Source organism: Sus scrofa, chromosome 5 (genome assembly GCF_000003025.6).
Source record: "Sus scrofa isolate TJ Tabasco breed Duroc chromosome 5, Sscrofa11.1, whole genome shotgun sequence".
Lineage (NCBI taxonomy): Eukaryota > Metazoa > Chordata > Mammalia > Artiodactyla > Suidae > Sus > Sus scrofa.
In genome coordinates this window covers 19,338,079-19,357,477 of record NC_010447.5, presented here as the reverse complement: position 1 = coordinate 19,357,477, position 19,399 = coordinate 19,338,079, and the positions used below count along the sequence as shown (strand labels likewise).

Here is a 19,399-nt window from a genome sequence, read left to right as displayed (position 1 = left end):
CCTCTGCGACCTACACCACAGCCCCTGGCAACGCCAGATCCTTAACCCACAGAGCGAGGCCAGGGATGGAACCCACAACCTCATGGTTCCTAGTCGGATTCGTTTCCGCTGTACCATGATGGGAACTCCAAGGTCAGTGAGTTTTATTCAGAAAGACTCTTTGGGATTGGAAAGTATGAAAGAGGTTGAAAGGAGAGGAGGCAGGGCTAGGCAGAGGGTAGAAGGAGATTTCCCGGTGGGACCCGGCGGCGGGTGAGGAGGCTAGAGCGGCTTTGCCCCCCGAGAAGGCGGGGCCTGGGCCGTCATAAACCTTTACTCTACCCTCAGGACGGTGACCGCCCCACCACTGCCAGCTCCTATGGCTCCCCAAACGCTAGGCCAGGCCGGATCCTACATCTCACTGTGATTTCTAGGCCCAGGCTGGCCTGAGCTCCAGCACCTGTCTCCTGACACCGAGCTTGGTCGGATCAGCTTGGCTCCAGACCCTCGAGGTCCTTCCTGGGGCTGGAGCTGCCTTTGAAGTTGATGGAGAGAAGATTAGTGAGCTGTGTCCTGAGTCTAGATCTCCCAGCCGTCAATGAGGGGAGGGGATCTCCCCTTTGAGCCCTTCTTCGGGGGCTGAGGTGTTGACACGTTCGTTGTCAAAACTTCAGTTTTTCATCCAGGAATGCTGCGTGAGGCTGACCAACTCGCCAGCATCTCTGGGCTGCACAGTGGCAGCCTTGCTCAGCTCCAGGGACCAAGTACTCACTGCACTCCTGGAGCACAACTCTAGGTGGTGCCATTCACATAGAATTCGATGTACATGGTAGCCTGTTCCCGCCCCCCCAGGTTGAGTGAGGGTGGGCCACCATCATGCCTTTTTGGGGTCGAGGTTCTGTTTACCAGCTCAAGCTGGTCAACCTGAGAATGCGGAATATTCAAACGAGGCTTTGCCTGGGGACAGAGAGAGGGACAAAATGATCTCCAAAGGCATGGCACCAGGAAACCGGGGTGTCTGTCTCCCAGAACACCAGGGCCACGGAGCAGGATGCAGTCTTACACTAGGTAGCAGGGAAGAGAGCTGACACATTCCATTCATTGGGGAAGGAAAAAGTCTCAAGTCCCCAAATTGAAAAGAATAACACGGAGTTCCCATCATGGCGCAGTGGAAATGAATCTGACTAGGAACCACGAGGTTGCCGGTTCGATCCCTGGCCCCTCTCAGTGGGTTAAGGATCCCACGTGGCTGTGACCTGTGTAGGTCGAAGACAGTTCAGATCTGGCATTGCTGTGGCTGTGGTGTAGACCGGCAGCAACAGCTGGCATTCGACCCCTACCCTGGGAACCTCCGTATGCCGCTGGTGCGGCCCTAGAAAAAAGACAAAAGACAAAAAAATAAAAATAGAAAAGAATAACCCATATAGAAGGACCCAGTGGCACCCAGTAGGTCTGCAGTTACTAGGAGGTGAATCAGAATCGGGATCTCTCCTGGTTTGGGGTTCTTGGAAACGGAAAGCACTAGCCACCCTGGTGACACTCGGGCATGGGAATTTGCTGAAATCTGAAATGGGATCCTGACCCAGATGGGGGTCAGGCATTTTTTTCCTTCCCTTTTTCTCCTTCCTAGGGAAGCCTTCGTTCACTTGAGGATGAAAAATAACAACCAGATGAACGAAAGAACGATCATCAGAAATGATAAATAATACGTTCCAGATGTGGCCAGAGAGAAACGCAGCTGAAAGCACTGCCTCCTCCTAGCAGTCACCTTGCGGGAACCCCTCCTCCCAACAAGGCCTTCACGACAAGTTGTGTAACTCCTCTTTCAGTATTGCCTTCAGGGTATGTGACTCCGTTTTTTGAATGTCCTTACTGGTGACAACCCTTTATCTTTTGCTTTTCTAGAATCAGTCAAAAATAACGCCTGGCTCATCGTGGTTGTCTTGAGTAGACTGTAAAACGGCTATAAAGGAGTCTTTGTAGAAATGTTTTAATCCGTAGGGTAGATGGTGTAAGTGTGTGTCCTCCTAAGGTGACTGTTCCGAAGGACAGCCCTTGTTTGGTTTCCATTTTTTCTTTTTTCAGGGCCGCACCTGCGGCATATGGAGGTTCTCAGGCTAGGGGTCGAATCAGAGCTGCAGCTGCCGGCCTACACCACAGCTACAGCAATGCAAGATCTGAGCCGCATCTGCGACCCACACCACAGCTTGCAGCAACAACGGTGGATCCTTAACCCACTGAGCAAGGCCAGGGATTGAACCTGCATCCTCATGGATATTAGTCTGGTTCTTAACCTGCTGAGCCCCAGTGGGAACTCCCCGTGTTTGTTTAAAGAAGATAATCTCAGATATACATCCCATATCATATTCTGTACAATAAAATAATGTATTATGATGTTGAAGGCTGTGTACTAAGCACTTCCTCCTTCTCCTGCTGTTATGACTCAGTGCTTCTGCATATAACACATTTGCTTTTGCTGAGGGAGGGAGGGCACAGAGGTACGGGACAGACCCAAGGGAAGAATTGGTACCATTCGTTGGTCCAGGGCGAAGGTTCAGGTCCCCACCTGCCTTTGAGAGTTGCCAGATTCTGTGCTCATTTCTGGACTAGAGGGTTTGGTCAACTAGGCAGAGTTTGCATAGTCCTTTTTCGTATGTGTGGGGGAGTCCTTTCTTTGTTTCTCTGTCATTACCTGCAAAACTCAGCACCAAAGTCTAAGAGGGAGCTGTTGGTTCATGAATTCAGTCAAAATGCATTTTTCACAAAAACGGAAGGGGTGAGGTCAAAACGCACCGACAAGTCAACTTGTTTATGACAGTGATCAGCTAACCTAAACAAAGAGCCCTCCGGGAGCTCCTGTTGTGAGGCAACAGGAGAATGGCAGTGTCTCTGCAGCACCAGGACACAGGTTCGATCCCTGCCCAGTGGGTTAAAGGATCTGGTGTTGCCGTAGTGGTAACATAGCATAAGTGGCCACTGCAGCTCAGATCTGATCCCTGGCGGAGGAACGCCATATGCCATGGGGTGGCCAAAAAAGAAAACAAAAACAAAAACCAAACGACCCTTCTCCAGTTGGAGAAATTCCTGGAACATTTCCTTTCCCGAAGAAAGACCTGGAAGAAACGGGTGAGCCCTGGATCAGGGAAATGGAGAGTCATCCTGGAGTACTCGCCAGCCTTGAGCTGTGGCTTCTCTTTTGGAAGTCCCTTTTGGAGGGGTTCCTGTCTCTGGGCAGGAGCTGGGTGTGTGGGGGGGGTGGTGGTGTGATCACTGGGGCTGGGGGCACAGGGAGGGATGGCATGAGCTCCAGGACGCCTGGCCCAACACAGTGCTCAGTGCTCCTGCTCCTTCGCTGATAGACCAAGCTGCAAATCAGGAATTTATTAGGAGCCGAGACTCATTTTCCCACCCTTTATAGCCCTGACGACTCAGAGCCAGACTCTGGCAAGGGGCTTCCTCATGGTTTTAATTAGACAATTAATTTTTTATTGGGTCGTTTGATTTCCGGAGCCAGTTCCACTCTCCCTCTTGTCCCCCACCTGCCTCCCAGCTGTGAACAGCCAAGGGGAGGCGGGGGGTGGGGGGGTTCAGGGAGGGTGTGGAGGAAAAATATGCTGTCTGCCCTGGCGCTGATCTCGGAGTCAGTAAGTGGGGAGGGGGGCAGGAATCCCTCGACCCCCCTCGACTCGCCCAGGGACACTTTCCAGAGCTCCATCCTGGGCTTGCAGGGCTGCACAAAGGCATTCCCGGCCACCCCTCCCTTTGCTTCTCCCAAGCTGTTGGGCTAATGAGTAACATGGGGTGGAAGCAGGGGCAGGAACGGTGCCCAAAATACCTTAGTGGCATTTCTGTGGTTAATCCAGGCTGTGCTTGGAGGGCTGTTTACCCTCTACCCGGGGATTAGGAACCTGTTTGAGTTAGAAGGGCAGAGAGAGGCCAGAGCTTGGTTCTGTCCCCCACCTGCTCTTAGGAACCAGGGCAGGGATGCTGAGCCAGCAGAAAAAGAAAAAAAAAAAGTGAGAGAAACCTGTCTTCAATCTATCTCTCTTATTGATCTCCCTGCTGTCCAGCTGCTGGCCTGCTTTTGAATCTTGATCCTCTCCGCGTCTGCCTCACCCTCGGCACTGCCCTTGTGGTCAAATATCAACCTGGCTGGGAAAAGGCAGGGAGGAAGGAGGGAGAGGGATGCGGTGTTCTCGCCGTGGAAGGGTGCCCCATATAGGTTCTCTCGGAGGAGGCCGAATCTCAAGGTTCCCGACCATCTCCATCCTCCGCTCCGAAAGGAAAAGAAGGCTAGACTCAAGGAAGAACTTACTGGCTTTCTGTAGCAGAAATAAGCAGCTCCTTCTTCAGAGTTCGATGATCTGGCAAGGCCAGTGTCTATGGAGAGCAACACGGCGGGGAGGCCTCGAAATGGAATTATGGGGAGTGAGAGGATTGTTTCCTCAGGTGCCCTGTTGGTGGGGACATTGTCACTTGTTGTTCCAGCACAAGGACTCCTGAAAGCGTGCGGTCACACATGCTGACATCGCCAGGCAGAGCCAAGCAAGCCTCTGCAGTCACAGGAGTGGGCTCTGAGGAGCCTCTGGGGACAGGGCTCTGGGGTCCTTGTCAGTGGAACAAGCCTCTCCAAAGAACAAACCAGGACACCATTCAAAGAGGGGGGCTCTGGAGCCCCTCCCCGCCATTGACAGTCTCCTCTGGGGCCCCTCCCCACCGTCCACATTCTCCTCCAGAGTGAGGGCAACCCCAGCGAGGGGACACGGCGGACCCACCCAGCACCACCCCCATCGGGGGCCGGGAGAGCAGAGACTTCCCTTGGGGACCAGGACTGGAAGAAATAGGAACGTGCCAGGGACACAAAGATAAAAGGACCCAGAGATCAAAGAGCCCCCAGAGGAGTTCCTGTTGTGGCTCAGTGGTAACGACCCCGACTGGTATCCATGAGGGCTCTGGGTTCCATCCCTGGCCCTGCTCATTGCGTTATGGATCCAGCATTGCCGTGAGCTGCAGTGTAGGTCACAGACTCGGCTCGGATCTGGCGTTGCCATGGCTGTGGTGTAGGTTGGCAGCTGAGCTGCAGCTCCGATTCAATCCCTAGCCTGGCAACGTGGGAACTCCCATATATTGTGGGTGCAGCCCTTAAAAAAAAAAAGAGCCCCAGAAACTCAGTGTGCAGACCTCTGGATCTAGGCTTTGCTCTGTATACAATTTGCTTCTGCTTCTGTGAAAACTCACAGTGACTGTCCCTCTGTAAGGGCTTGTGGTGGTTCCATGCTGGGAGCAAGGGGATGGCCCGAGGTGGCCCTTTTTGGGACACAGGGCTGCCTCCTGCTGGGGCCCATCTCTGGCAGGATAGCCTGTCTGCAGCCTCTGAAGCCATGCAGCACTCCACAGAAGAAAGGGGCAGAGAAGTTGTGCATACGGGGTGAGGGGTGAAAGGCAGGATAAGCCCAGATCACCGCTGACACCTGTGCTTCTATGTGGCTGTGAGGTGGAGAGGATTCAGACCTTCCAGAACTCGGAGCTCTGAGTCAAGGGGGGCGCAGTTTGTGTGTGTGGGGGATCCTGAAGTGGGCACTCAGGGCCAGTGAGAACAAAAGAACGGGGGAGGGGGGGCGTGCAGGCAAACCTCATCACATGTGTGAGCGTGTGGGCCAGGGTCCATCTGCAGGGAGAGGGGAGAGAAAGAAATGGCGAAGAGAATAGGAGAGAGGGAAGAAATCAGGAGTTCCCATCGTGGCGCAGCAGAAACAAATCCGTCTGAGAACCATGAGGTTGCAGGTTCGATCCCTGGCCTCACTCAGTGGGTTAAGGATCCGGCGTTGCCATGAGCTGCGGTGTAGGTCGCAGATGTGGCTCGGATCCTGTGTTGCTGTGGCTGTGGCGTAGGCCAATGGCTGCAGCTCTGATTCGACCCCTAGCCTGGGAACCTCCATATGCCACGGGGTGTGGCCCTAAAAAGCAAAAAAAAAAAGAGAGAGAGAGAGAGAGAGAAGAAATCAAAGTGAAGGCCCTAAAACACAGCGAGAGCAAGCTAACAGACCCACACAAAGAGAGGCAGAGAAACACCGCAGGAGCCTGGGGAAGGGGTAGCGGGAGGCGGGGACGGGAGAGCCGCGGGAGGGTCAGCAGCCAAAACCATCAGCCAGGCTTCAGCCTGGGGAGGTGGGCAGGAAGGCAGGGAGGCCAGCAGGCTTGAGGAAGCCCCCTGCTTGCTTGCTTGCCCGGCAGGGCAGAGAAGAGGGGCGGGGATGGAACTGGAGTCTCCCAGCCTCACAGCCTTCTCCCCCTGCCCGCTCCTGGAGCCCAGCGCTGAGATTGACGGGACTGCAGGTTCTCTGGGTCCTGGGTGGATTTGAATAATTAAGTCATCTGGATTCTTATGATTTACCATTTTCAATGATAAATAGACAGCGCCCAAGCCAGCCAGTTGGCAAAACTCTGGCTGCTAGTTATAATTTGTCAAGCTGCCAGTGGATTCATGTTTTATGCTAATGGAGAGAGACTCATTGACTAGGGGGAGGCGGTGACCCGGTCAGCTCTTTCCTCAGGCACCCCAGAGGTCGAGAGGTCGGGGGAGAAAGGCCGGGCCCAGTATGGATTTTCTGTAAGGGTCAGTGTAATTTTATAATAATTCACCGGGTACACACGCTCCCACATACACAGAGGGTCATGTATGTGGAGATATGTTCGGATCTTTGCACCTGCCCCCCCGCCCCCCGCCCCTGGCACAGTGCACAGGCGCCTGGTGCGTGAACACTTGTGCACCCCGCCTCGGCTCACTTGCCCACGCACACCCTTGCTGTCACCTTCAGGCATGTGACTCCACCAGGGGCCACCTGCAGACCTGCTCAGAAACTCAAACAGACCTATCGGCCCTCCCCACTGACAAGGCACCTCTCAAAGATGGGACGGTACCTTGGGGGGACCCCCTCTGCCCATCACCCCAAGCCCTTGATTTCAGGCCTCTCGCGTATGCCCATCCCCATGCCTGGCTCTTGCTCCCTTTCTAATGTTTTTCCAGCGGGGGGTGGATGGGGGAACAAATGAGCCCCCAGGGCCATCCTGTTTTCCCACCGACCTGGCTTGGGGAGCTGAGGTCGGGCACACGAAGGCAGCAGTCAAAATCCAGACTTTCTTTTCCATCTGTTTGTTTATTTATATATTTGTCCACACACACTGAAGCCTGAGAGTGGCCGGAATCTCATTACTGACTGTCGTGACAAACTGAGGTAGGGACAGCGCTTTGCACAGAGTAGGTACTAAATAAATACCAGTGGGAGGAACCGCCGAAGCCACTGATTTCTTGATAAAGCAAACGACTCTTTGCCCTCTTGTCCCTTCTCCTCCTCCATGTCACCAAACCTTCACAGCATCACCAGTTTGAGAGGCCAGAGAAGAGGTGTGGGTCCCGGAGAAGGCCTCCTATTCCTTGATTCAGGAAATCTGGGCCTCTGCCTTGATTAAAAAAAAAAAAATGCTACTTTTATACCAATTGAAATGATCCGGTCTCAATTTTGACCCCCAAAATGCCCCTAAAATGGATCAGTGAGCAAGGGAGGACTGAAGAATGGGCGTCTGTCCTTCCACCTGCCCAGAAGAGAATCTGAATTTGCTTTGAGTAACTTATGAGCTGGGCCAGAAGCGGCAGCTCATTACAGTCGTAGCTTTATGGGTTTGGTGGGGGGATGGGGAAGGATTAGGGGCCCCGAGGAGAAACAGTTCATTTCCCTGTCCCCCAAACCCCCTAAATGAGAAAGAAAAACGCAACAGCAAAGCGAACAGAGCGGAGGCTGAGGCAGCAGGGAGACCCCAAAGGCAGAAGCTGCTTCCAGCATCAGGCTCCAGGTTGCAGCTGCAGCTGTCTGCTCTGCCCGAGGAGAGTCAAGATTCCGGATCCTGCGAAGCCAATGGGGTTCCCTCCTCCCCCTCCAGGCCAGGCTGAGGCAAGGAAGGGGCTCTGGGCAGGGAGTCTGCATCCCGTCCATGAAGACCTGGAATCATGTCCAGGAAGACGTGGCCTCCTTTCTGTGATGAACAGATGCGGCTGGTGATGGGTCTGGCTAATCAGGGGCTTTTACTTTGGAGAGACGGTCAAGATCCAGAATCAGAATTGACCGGCTTCATCATCCAAGAGAAAGAGGACCCCTAAATGCATCGGGAATGGGGAGATAAGCTTTGCTTATTTAACAGTTTGAGGCCCTGACCTGGCAACACTGACCTCATCCCACCTTCACCAATGCGAGCTCCTGCAGGCCCTCACTCGCCCCAGGAGAGCAACGGCCTTGGGGGACCCAGCAACTCCACCCCTCTGGGCAGGGGCGCTTACAGATGGGGGAGATGGGAAGAATTTTCTGGGGTTAGCCACGGGGGATGTGATGGCCGTGGGCATGACTGATACAGAAAACAATCACTACCTCCCACATTTGCACAGCGAAGCTTGCGCCCCCTTTGGCCTCTCATCGTCCAATCCCAATATTTGCACCCAGATAATGAACTCCTGAGGTTCAGACACATGGTAACTTGTCTGAAGGTCTCAGAGCACAGCCTCTGCGCACAAAGACGGAGCAAGAGCCCCAGCCTGGACTAGATGAAAAGGAAAAGAGAGAGAAAGAAAAGAGAAGACAGGGTGAGGGAAGGAAGGGAGCAAGAGGATGGGGAGAAAGATCTAGAAGGAAAGAGGAAGCTTAAGGACAAGGAGGAAAGCTACCAGCCACAATGGAACCCCCTTTAGGAGAACTGCATGGTTTACTGGGAACGTGGTTTTCCAGCCGGTGGTTCCAGCCCATCCTCAAGGCTTAAGCTGCCCTTGGGAGAGGTGCTGACCTGCTCCGTCCCACTTTGGGGGAACCAAAGAATTATCTCACTGGCTTTAACTGGGTGGTCATGGGCAGGGTGTGGGAGCACAGGCCCAAGAGGCCCCAGAGACACAACCACCCGAAGTTCATCTCCTCTGCAAACTGAATCGAAAACCACTTGGCCAATGCATCTCTGGGTTGGGTACCAGTTCAGGGAGATGTACGGCAGAACTGAGGTCGGCTTGCCCTGGGAAGGGGTGTTCTTCCTCTCTTTCCAGAGTGAGAGCCCTTCTCTGGCTCCTCCAGGATTGGCAAATCTCACACCCAGCCCTTTCTGGATTAATCCGACTCCTTCTGGCACGGAGAAATCCCTAGCCCTGAAAGGTAGCTTTCTGGGGGCAGGGATGGTTTTGAAGTAAAGGAGGAAGATTTTTTTTTCTTCTCACCAAGGAAGAAAATGAAAATGCCTTTCCCAGAAGGAACCCGGCCTTATCCCTCGCCCCCTCTCCTCTGCTCATGTACAGGGGAGAGAAGAACCCTCCAGCACAGGGGCCTCCTTTGACATAGAGACCAAACGGAGGCCCAAGGTCACAGAGCCAGAGCCTCCAAGAACAAAGCAGTCCAGTCTGCAGACAGCCTCGGCCACCCGGGTCAGGGTGGAGGGGGGTCCGGAGACTGAGCCAGGGTGGGATCCCCTTCTCTAAACCGCTTCTGCTTCTAGCTCTGCTTTTGGAACCAGATCTTGACCTTTGGAGACTTAAGGCCTGTGCCAGGCAGGTGCCTCTGCAGGAGGAGCTCCTCCAGCTGTGTCAGCTACTTCTTCTTGGAGGAGCTCCCCGCCTCCACCTGCCTTGTGCCAGGGCTGCAGCTGCCTGGGGTGAGCACTGTGGGGGCGGCGGTAGGGGAGCAGTGGTGGTGGGAGGTCAGGGTCAAGGCAGCCTGGGTACCTGGCAGCTTCCCCCTCCACAGCCCCCCTGCACCTTTCCGCCTCCTCCCTGCTCCCTCCCTCTCGCTGCTCCTCCCCAGTCGGGACCGTCTCTCTGTTAACCCAGTTCCCCCCTTCCTTTCTTTCCTTCCTATTTTTCTCTCTGTATCTCTACTTCTCCTTTTCCTTCCTTCGTTTGCTTTCTTCCCACCCTCCCTCCACCTCTGCCCCTCTAGAGTCTTTTCTTCCTTCCCTCTTTTCCTAGCCTTCCTCCTTTCCTACCCGGCTCGCTCTTTCTCCCATTCATTTTTCTTTTACCTTTTTTCACTTCTCTTTCTTTCACTTTCCAGCTCCCTCCTTTCATTTATTTGCTTTGTCTTTTCTTTCCTTTTCCTCTTTCTTCCTTTCTCTTTCTTTCTTTCTCGTTCCTCCCTTTCTGTGGTTTTTCTCTCATATCACCCATTAACGTTAACCTTGCTTCTTCATTCCACGCTTTATTGATACCCCTTCATCTCATCTCTCTGGCCCCCTCCCTCCCTGCTCCCTTCTTCTGCCCCCAGCACGGAGGCATTCGCAAACCTTTTCTTCCCTCCCCAGTCTTTTCTCTATTGTTCGAGATCTTTTTTTCCCCCAGTCCTTTGTGCTGTTTCCTTGACCGCCTTCCCATCTTGCATTGTGTCTAAATCCTCTCTCTGCAACGGGGAAAAGGCACACAACTGCCCCCTCCCCAGGTTGAGGGTTCTGGCCTCGGGCAGCCTAGCCACACTTCATCGTTGTTCTTTTTTAACTTCATGTTTTTTTTTTTTTTTTAACAACATGGGGTTCAATTTCAAGGGCCCAAGAATGAGCTGTGCCCCTCTGGCTGAGAAGTCAGGGCTGGGTCCACAGCTCCCTGCTACAGGCTTAGGGGGATGCTTGCCAAACTGTTGTCACTCCATCAATCCTAGTAAAAGAGACAGAGGAAGAGAAGAAAAGAGTAAAAGAGAGACGGCTCCACAGACTGTGTGCGCTTGTGGGTAGGGGGGTGTTGGGGCAGCAGGGGGAAGAGGACTTGATTCATCAGAGAGGGAAGGGGGCAAAATCCAGACCCCAGTGCCCTCTCTTAGTGTGCCTAGAGTTGAGGGAGCCGGCCAAAGAAACCCCAGTTGGTCCCCATGTTAATGCTGAGATTGGGGCGGGATGACACCTTCCATGCAACTCCTCTGGGCTGGAGAGGTGTGCAGGGCCATGGGATGGGAGGAAAGAAATGGGCTTAGATTTGAATATCAGTCACCTTGGCTTCACATCTGTCCCTGGACACGACCCTCCTGACCCTCCCAAAGCCCACGCCCCAAGATAGCCGTGCCTCTAGGCAGTGCCGCTTGTGGCTCCCTGGGACCTCTCAGCTAGGTGGGCCCAGCCCTAGGGCTCCCTCAGGAGCAGGTGCAGGGACAGCCTCTACATTACACGCAGAAAAACCTCGGGCACAGTGAAAGACAAAGGCCTGGGCAGTTTGGCAGCTCCGGACTGAGAAATGCAGACCAGGTGAGGGGCTAGAAACACCCACGCTGGGTGTGGAAATTTTCTCTCCTGGGATCCACAGCCTCTCCCGGGCCTTTCCAAGAAGTCTTCCAAATGTTCCCGCTGCCTCCTGCCTGGCTCCTTAGGTTGGACCTGCAAACCTCAGGCACCACACAAACATTTTGCCTAGGCTGGGCCTCCCCTTCTGGGGCTCCAGAGTTCCCTTGGCCCTGCTCGGAACACCTGCCTAGGCCCCTACCCTCACCAGACCCTGCAGGGCAGACCCTGCAGGGCAGCTCCGGTTCCCTCCCCAGCCTGCCCACTCCTGCAACTCTTACCCGGGGCTCCCAAGTTCAGCTGCACCCTCTGAACCCACCCTGTGTCCTTCCTGCCCTTTTGAAGAGCCTCCTTCATCTTTTCCTCCTGAAACTTCTCTGGGTAGGAGGGCAAACTCAGCCCCTGGATGGGGCACGGGGTTCTTTTCCTGGCCCTCCTGTGAGAGCTGGAGAGAGTAGGAAGGCTGATGTGCTGGGGGTGAGGGGAGGAGCGCTCCCTTAATTCCATTTTAGGGAAATGGGTCTGTGAGTCAAATTGGAATTACAAGGAGAGTTCATGGCACTCCTCACTTAAAATCAGCTAAAGGTCCAAATGCAGCAGGGGCTGGAGCAGATCCCCGGCTCAGGCTCTGGGCTGATACCCTGCTCCCCAACCCCCGCAGAGCAGCTGGTATTTCTCTCGCTTTCTGGAGAAAGCCCTTTGGGGATCTCCAAGCGTCTCTAAGAGCTTGCTGGGTGAGCAGGTTCGGGACCTGCTCAGGTTTTTTTCTACATGGTAACCAACCGTGATTGGCAAACAAACAAACAAACACATCCTTCCTTCTGTATAAGAAGCAGGGGCCCTCCCTCCCACTTTAAACCTCAAAACCCCAACTCTGCTCCTTTCTCTGTCGCTCCACAGAAAACTTTTCTGAAGTTCTTGCAAGTTTCGCCTGGAGAAAGCCGCGACCACTCTCAGCCTCTATGCCTCTCCAGGCCCCCAGTTTCTCCAGTTCTTTCCTGTTTCAGAAGCAGCACATCTCCCCCTGCCAGCTGCCACCTTAGTCCCCAAACTCAGAGGGGGGAAAGCTGCTCTGGCCCTACTCCTCCGACAATCCAGCCCCAGCCCAAATTCCTCCCGGGTTGGGGCGGGGGGAGCTTTTAGGTCTGCCTGCGGGGGAGAGGAGATGGGGAGGGAGAGAGAGGGGGAGAGAGAGACGCTGTTTTCAGGCTAAAGCGCACCCCTCCCAGACCCAACTCACCTGCTCTGGACGGGCTCTTCTTGATCTTTATCCACTCAAAAGTTTGTCCTTCTCTCACACTGTCTCAGGAGGGGCAAAAACTCCACCGTCGGGTTGGGGAGGGTGCCCCTGAGAGAGCAGGCGCCAGATTCAGAGTGAGCCCCGGGGACGAGACCTCGGGCGCATCCTCCCCAAGGTGGGGGCCCAAGCAGTGATCCGGGGAGAGGACACTCAAGCGCCCCGGGTACTGGCCAGACTGCCAGCCCGGAGACTGGCCGGGGCAGATTGGGCGCTCTACAGGGAGTTGCCAGTGGAGGCGGGCGGGCTCGGGGAACTAGAAGGAGAGGGCCCTGGGTCCCTGGCGACGTCTCTCGCTTCCTCCAGTTTGCGCCCTCCCCGTTGTGTCCTAACCCACTACATTCCTTCAAGCCCTTCTGGGGCGACACTCAGGGCCGGGACAAGGCAGAGAGAGAGAGAGGGTGAGGGGGCGAAGTGACCCCCCCCTCCTTAGCCCCTCCCCAGTCCCCGCGCCACCGCTCCCCCCTTTCCTCCCCAGAACCAAGGGACACGCAGAGAATTGCAACTAGAAATTCGATCGATTGGTACGAGGTACCACGTGGTCCGGGGTTGGCCAATGACCAGGCCGCCCGGGATGAGCTAATAATGGAAGCAATTTGTAACTTTCAGTAGCTCTCAGGGCCCGGGTACGCGAGGGAGGGAGGCGGGTGGAGGTGGGGAAATGGGTGCCCCCAGTCTTTCCACTCTCTGCATTCGTACAGGGCGCCGGGATCCCCTAATCCTCCCTTCTCCCAACAAGCAGGCTCTAGCAGGGTCCCGCGCCCACTTCTGTCCCGCGGCCGCCGTTCCAGAGCAAGGTAAGCGGGTCCTCTATCCCTCAAACCCCCTCTCCGCCATCCTTTCTGGCACCTGCAAACAACGTCCCCCCTTCTTGCCACATGAGACAATTAAAAGGAGACTTTGTTTTTCTCTTAGATAAAAAAATATAATAATCCTTTTGCATTTTTTCGTGTAATTTCCGATTTGGGGAAAGATTAAGTTCAGATGGTACTTTTTGGATCAATTTTATATTCTCTTCTTTTGGAGAGGAGCATTCTACTTGAGAGTTTACTCTGGAGATGAGTTACCCCTTATGTTTTTGCAAGTTTCAGTTTTCTGATGATGTCAAGTTTGTGCCTTTTTCCATCCCATTTTCCAAGTACAATATTTACAAATAATCAGCTAACATATTTCAAGGGTTTTTTCGTTCGTTTTTCTCCTCCCTCACAAGTATTTTGGCTGTTACTGAATCGACACGATTTTTTTTTTCCTTCTTGTGTGGCTCAAGGGTTGGTTTTGTGTTGATTTCTCTTTTTGTTTTGTAAATGAATTTATTGTTTGGGAAACTCTGTGGGGGTGTGAATGAGGTCTCTTGATTCATTCCGACCCCTCCTCTTTTGAAGAACAATTTACTTAAAGTGTTTTATGCATTGCCCTAAATTTTTGTTTCATCTTTCAATTTTGATGTATGTTTGACTATATATTTTTTTCTTGCACATATTTTTTATTATGGTTGATTTACGATGTTGTGCTAATTTCTGCTGTATAGTTTGATGTATTTGACCTCCTTTTAAAAACTGATCTCTTCTTTAAATTGAATATTTTATATGTTAAACCATCTTTGAAGTTTTTACTTTTTGAAACTTCACCACTTCAACAAAATGTACCATTCTGTACGTTTCCTTATCCTTCTGCAACCCCCTTTGCCCTCCTACCTTCTCCATCTCAGAACTCCCACTGCCAACTTCCACAATTCCCAGCCTCAAATGTGACTCACCCATCCATCCAGTCAAGCAGGCAACCTGGGAAGAAGAAACTGTCCTACTTGGATCAAAGCTTACACTCGGGGTTCTGGTTGTGGGCACCTCTAGTCTGACTTCCCAAGCTAACAAACTCAGGCAAAGCAGAATTTCTATTTGACCTTTTAGTTTGAAACTAAGTTCTTACTCCTTGGCTCTATTCTGGGCAAGTCTTTGGTACTCAAAGTTGAATTTTTTAGTTCTCATTTTGCCCCTAAATTTGAAGATTTCTGGGCACGTCTTTGGTACTCAAAATGGAATTTTTTTAGTTCTTATTCGGCCCCTAAATTCTAAGAAAAGGACAAGTAGCTTTCCCCCCCCCCCCTTAGATATAAGCGGTTAACTCAGGGTCAGCCAGTCGGGGTTCTTACCTCCTGGGCGAAGATTCCCAGAAAAGAGACACAGTGTTTACTACCCTCTTTGACCTCTGATTGAGGTGGAGGTGGCAGGGGTTGGGGTGAACCCATTTTGATCTCCAGCTCTGGCTTTGAATGGACACAAAGAAGGAGAGAGAGCTCGCTTGGGAACTAGATCCCCTCACGTTAGTGGGGTCTGGTTTGGGAGAGTTTGGGGGCAAATCCCAGCTCTCAGGAATCTTCTTTCCAATTTACTGTGAAATAAACCGTCAAAATGGTGTGATAGGGTTTCAGCCTATTCAGATTCACTGCAGGTAACCAAAATCAAATGACAAGCGAAATCTGTTTCCCTGAAGATCCGCCTCTGCAGACTCTGTCCGTTCCTTTGAGGGAAACAGCCCAACTCGGCAGAAGTCGTCCCGCCACTGCTCCTCCCCGCTGGGTCCCCAGCTCCATCGTCACATTGACATTCTGGGCACATTTGGCCCAGCCCCCGTCCCGGCCTCTCTCAAGTATGAATCTAAATTACTATTAATAAGGGGCCGCTCCAAGTTAATTGGCATTAAAAGAATTCATTTCAATTTGTTAATATTAAATGAACACTCTGCACTTTCGCTCCCTTCTTCGCCCTGGATTCCCAGATGAGTGATGGGAAGTGGGGGCAGAGGAGAAGGAGGATTTTATTTCTGACTCCAGCACACTTTCTGACTCCAGCACACTCACTCCAGCACACTCCAGGGGCGGAAGATCAAGGCACGGTGGGCGCCTGATTGGGGACCGTCTGAGGGTCTTTTTAGATGACATTCATCCGACCCAGCTGGAGCTGTGGGGGACATTGTGGGGAGAGGAAGGCCAGGGGTGGGCGTGGGGGGAGTGGGCAGCGGGGAGGAGAAGAGGCAGAAGTGAACAGGCAGTAGCTGGGGCACAAGGTTGTGCACTGGGGGTGGGGGTAACAGTACATTTGTGAAGGAAGGTGCTAGGAGTTCAAAATGCCACCTGGAGAAGGAGGTGCTGGGGGAGGGGAGGGCAGAGATGTGAGGCAGAGCAGCTAAGGGTTCGAGAGTAGCTGTCTCAGGGGGTTGTTTGCCATGTGATGAAACACACGTAAGTGTGTTTTCTGCAATGCTTGGCACCTCGAAACCACCAGTGCATGCCAGCTCTTAGTATAGCCTAGTGGTTCAAAGCCTGGATTCTAGAGTCAGACTGCCTGGTTTTGACTCTCAGCCCTGCCTGATGCCAGCTTTATGACCTTGGGCAAGTTACTTAACCTCTCCACACTGAAGCTTCCTCATCTGTAAAAGAGAGTTAATCGTACCTGGCTCATAGGCTGTTGGGAGGATTAAATGCGTTAATACGAGTGAAGTGCCTAGAACAGCGATGGTCCATGTAGGAAGCACTGTGGAAGCACTAGTTTTGTTTTTCTTTCTTTCTCTCTTTTTTTTTGCTTTTTAGGGCCACACCCACAGCATATGGAGGTTCCCAGGCTAGGGGTCCAATCAGAGCTCCCACAGCAACACGGGATCCAAGCTGTGTCTGCAGCCTACACCACAGCTCATGGCAACTCGGGATCCTTAACCCACTGAGCAAGGCCAGGGATGGAACCCACAACCTCATGGTTCCTAGTCGGATTTGTTTCTACTGCGCCACAGCAGGAACTCTGAGTTTTTATGACATTGCTGCTTTTGATCTGGGAAGTTGGAAGATGGGGCACAGAACCCCTTAGGAGTTTAAGGGCTCAGTGGGTTCTCTGAGATTGTGAACAGGTCAGCCCTCTCACTCTCATCCCTGAATCTGGTCTAACAGCTGGGGTGCGTGCAATGAGGGCGGGGTCGGGGAGTGGGGCAGACTGGGACCTATGGGCCCTGAGTTCTTCCCTGGCCTCTGCTCTGGCTCTTGGGTTGGTGGTCCCCTCTCAGTGACCACAGACCTCAAAGGAAAGTTACTTCTTTTTCCCCTGGGAGGATTGTGTTGGGGAAATTACCTTGTTGGTCTAATACCTCCCTTTGAGAGAGAGTCAGTCCCTAGAGTGGGGTTTGGGGGAGATGGGGTGGAGCAGAGGGGACTAGCATTTACTAAATACCTTCTAGCTATGTACTAGCCACCCCCCCCTTACCTGAACTCACTTGAGATGGTGCAGAAAACAGAGGTCCAAAGAGATGTAGTAACTTGCCAAAGTCACAGAGCTAGAAAGTTGGAATCTCAACTCTGATCTGCCTCGTGACAAATCTTAACTCCCTTCCATTGCCACACACTTTCTGAACAGGGAGGTGGGACGTTCCAAAGGCTGAGGCAGGACCTATGTAAAGTTGGGACAAGGAAGAGGCCAGACCGTGGGTCAGCTGGAAGATGGGGGTGGGGAGTGGGAAAGTTGCAGTCAGGGAAGACTTCCTGGAGGAGGAAAGAGACCAGGGTTCAGGTAAGAAGGGAAGGAAGATAGGAAGCAAAGACGAGGGCAGGGAGTTCCCTGGTAGCTCAATTGGTTAAGGATTGGCTTTGTCACTTTGGCAAGGAAAGAAGGACCAATGCACAGGCTGGGTGAGGCCAGGGGATGTGGATCAGATTTACTTTGCTGGCACCAGATAAATCCATTACCATTTCTTGAGGGCCTGCTGTGTGCTAGGTATACCAGTTATCCCGTCTCATGCATGCAGGAATCCTGACAAGTGGGCTTCTTATTCCTATATCCAGAAGGGTCAGTTGAGGATCAGAGAGCTTAGTGGCCCCTTTAGGTCCTACATCTGGTAACTGAGTCCACCTGGCACCAGAATCAGGCCTGGGCTGCCTGCAAAGCCCAGCTCCCCAGCCGGCTTTTGCCTCCCATTCCTAGTTCTGGTCAACCTGCACCCCCATAGTTGTAGTCATGCCCAATGGCTGGGACTAGAGGTTGGAGAATGAGGTGAGACCGACAAAGGGCGTGGCATGCGGGCTGTGGGGACAGAAGCTTTTCTCACATCCTTTCGAAGAAGGTGGTTAGAAGGATATTCTCTCGGGAGGAGACCTCTAAGTCACTTTCCTGGGACCCCTGACCTTGGGGTGGATGGTGGACCCTCATTGGGAATCACACCGTTTTCTGGACTGTGGACTCTACTTCCCTTCCTCTGAGGGGATGGAGCCTTGGATTAAGACTGCCAGTTGTCCACTAAAGTCCCTTTTGTCCTTGTTCCTGGAGGGTAGAGAGCGTCCCAGCCAGACTCTCCGCTCCCCAGCTGCCAGGAGCGGCCAGGGGGGAATGTGAGCCGAGTAAGGTCATCAGAGCCTTAAGATGTGGGGTCCGTTCTCTTTTATGTGAGCTGAACCGGATGCGCCTGAGACTGAGCTTGGACCGTGCCCTTGAAGAGAAATCCCTAACAGAGGGCAAAGCAACCAGCAGTAGGAAAGGAACCCAAGTTCCCGACTGGCCACGTGGAGCAGGACCACCTGTCATTGGGGCTGCTCCCTCCCAGATCGTTATGTGAGAAATAAATTTGTTTTCTATATGTGACTGTGTCCGGGGCCTTTTTTATTTTATTTTATTTTATTTTATTTTATTTTAGTCTTTTTAGGTCCTCGCCCACGGCCCATGGAGGTGCTTGGGCTAGGGGTTGCATCGGAGCTGCAGCTGCCGACCGACGCCACAGCAACGTCGGATCTTTAACTCACTGAGGGAGGCCAGGGATCGAACCCACATCCTCATGGATACTAGTTGAAATCATTACCATCAAGCCACAACCGGAACTCACTGGGCCCCTTTTTGTTATAGCTGTGTGCCATCATCCTTCCTAATATACCTTCCTATCTGAGGACAAAGATGGAGGGGACCTTGGCGACCATCCTGTGCTGGGCTTAAGCCCCGTCATGTCACCACAGGGGCCTGGGTAGCTCCTCTCCCTACCTTGACTTCAACCCAAGAAGCTCGGCAGCACACCCACGGTAGGTTTTACATAAGGTTTTATTTGAAGAAAGGACTCTACGGTGAAAACCAGTTTGAAAACCCGTAAAAGTTCAGCAGCGCCCCCCCTTGAAAAAAAATAGACATACAGGAGTTCCCGTTGTGGCTCAGTGGTTGACGCACCTGACTAGCATCCATGAGGACGCGAGTTCGATCTCTGGCCTTGCTAAGTAAGTTAAGGATCTGGCGTTGCCATGAGCTGTGATGTAGGTCACAGACATGGCTCAGATCCCACATTGCTGTGGCTGTGGTGTAGGCTGGAGGCCACAGCTCCGATTCGACCCCTAGCCTGGGAATCTCCATATGCCATCAGTGCGGCCCTAAAATGACAAAAGACTATGTATATATATATATATATATATATATATATATACACACACACACACACACACAGATGAGGCCCAGAGAGAGGAATTGACTTGCTTAAGATCACGCACTTCATGTTTCTGTCATTTTCGGAATCCAAAATGGGTTCTCTACCCTTTCAGCCGCCTCAGTAAATCACAAGGACAAAAATAACCCAGACCAGGCAGGGAACTGTGTCTCCCCCGCATAAGGCTTGGGGATAGTCAGGCCCCATTTCCCTGATTTCCCCCGTGTCCCCTCGTTGGAAGTCTGCCTGGGAGACCCGCCTCCCTGGGCCTGGGAATGAACAGGCTGCACCTTTGCTCCAGCCGCCTCCTCACCCAGATGGTCAAACCGGCAAAGCAGAGCCAGGGCCAGAGCCGAGCTCCCTGACTCCCTCTAGTCTTTTCACATATGTATCTCCCACCCCCAC

At 52.9% G+C, this 19,399-nt stretch overlaps 2 long non-coding RNA genes across 2 annotated transcripts; one reads left to right on the top strand and one right to left on the bottom strand.

Annotated features, from left to right (window-relative positions):
• On the bottom strand, nucleotides 7,152–13,043 carry LOC100519311 (uncharacterized). Its single transcript, NR_131172.1, has 2 exons — nucleotides 12,503–13,043; nucleotides 7,152–7,440 (listed from the first exon to the last, which is right to left on the bottom strand). It is a non-coding gene; the product is annotated as an uncharacterized LOC100519311 (long non-coding RNA).
• Nucleotides 13,138–18,167, top strand: LOC102158806. Its single transcript, XR_001308695.2, has 2 exons — nucleotides 13,138–13,356; nucleotides 17,868–18,167. It is a non-coding gene; the product is annotated as an uncharacterized LOC102158806 (long non-coding RNA).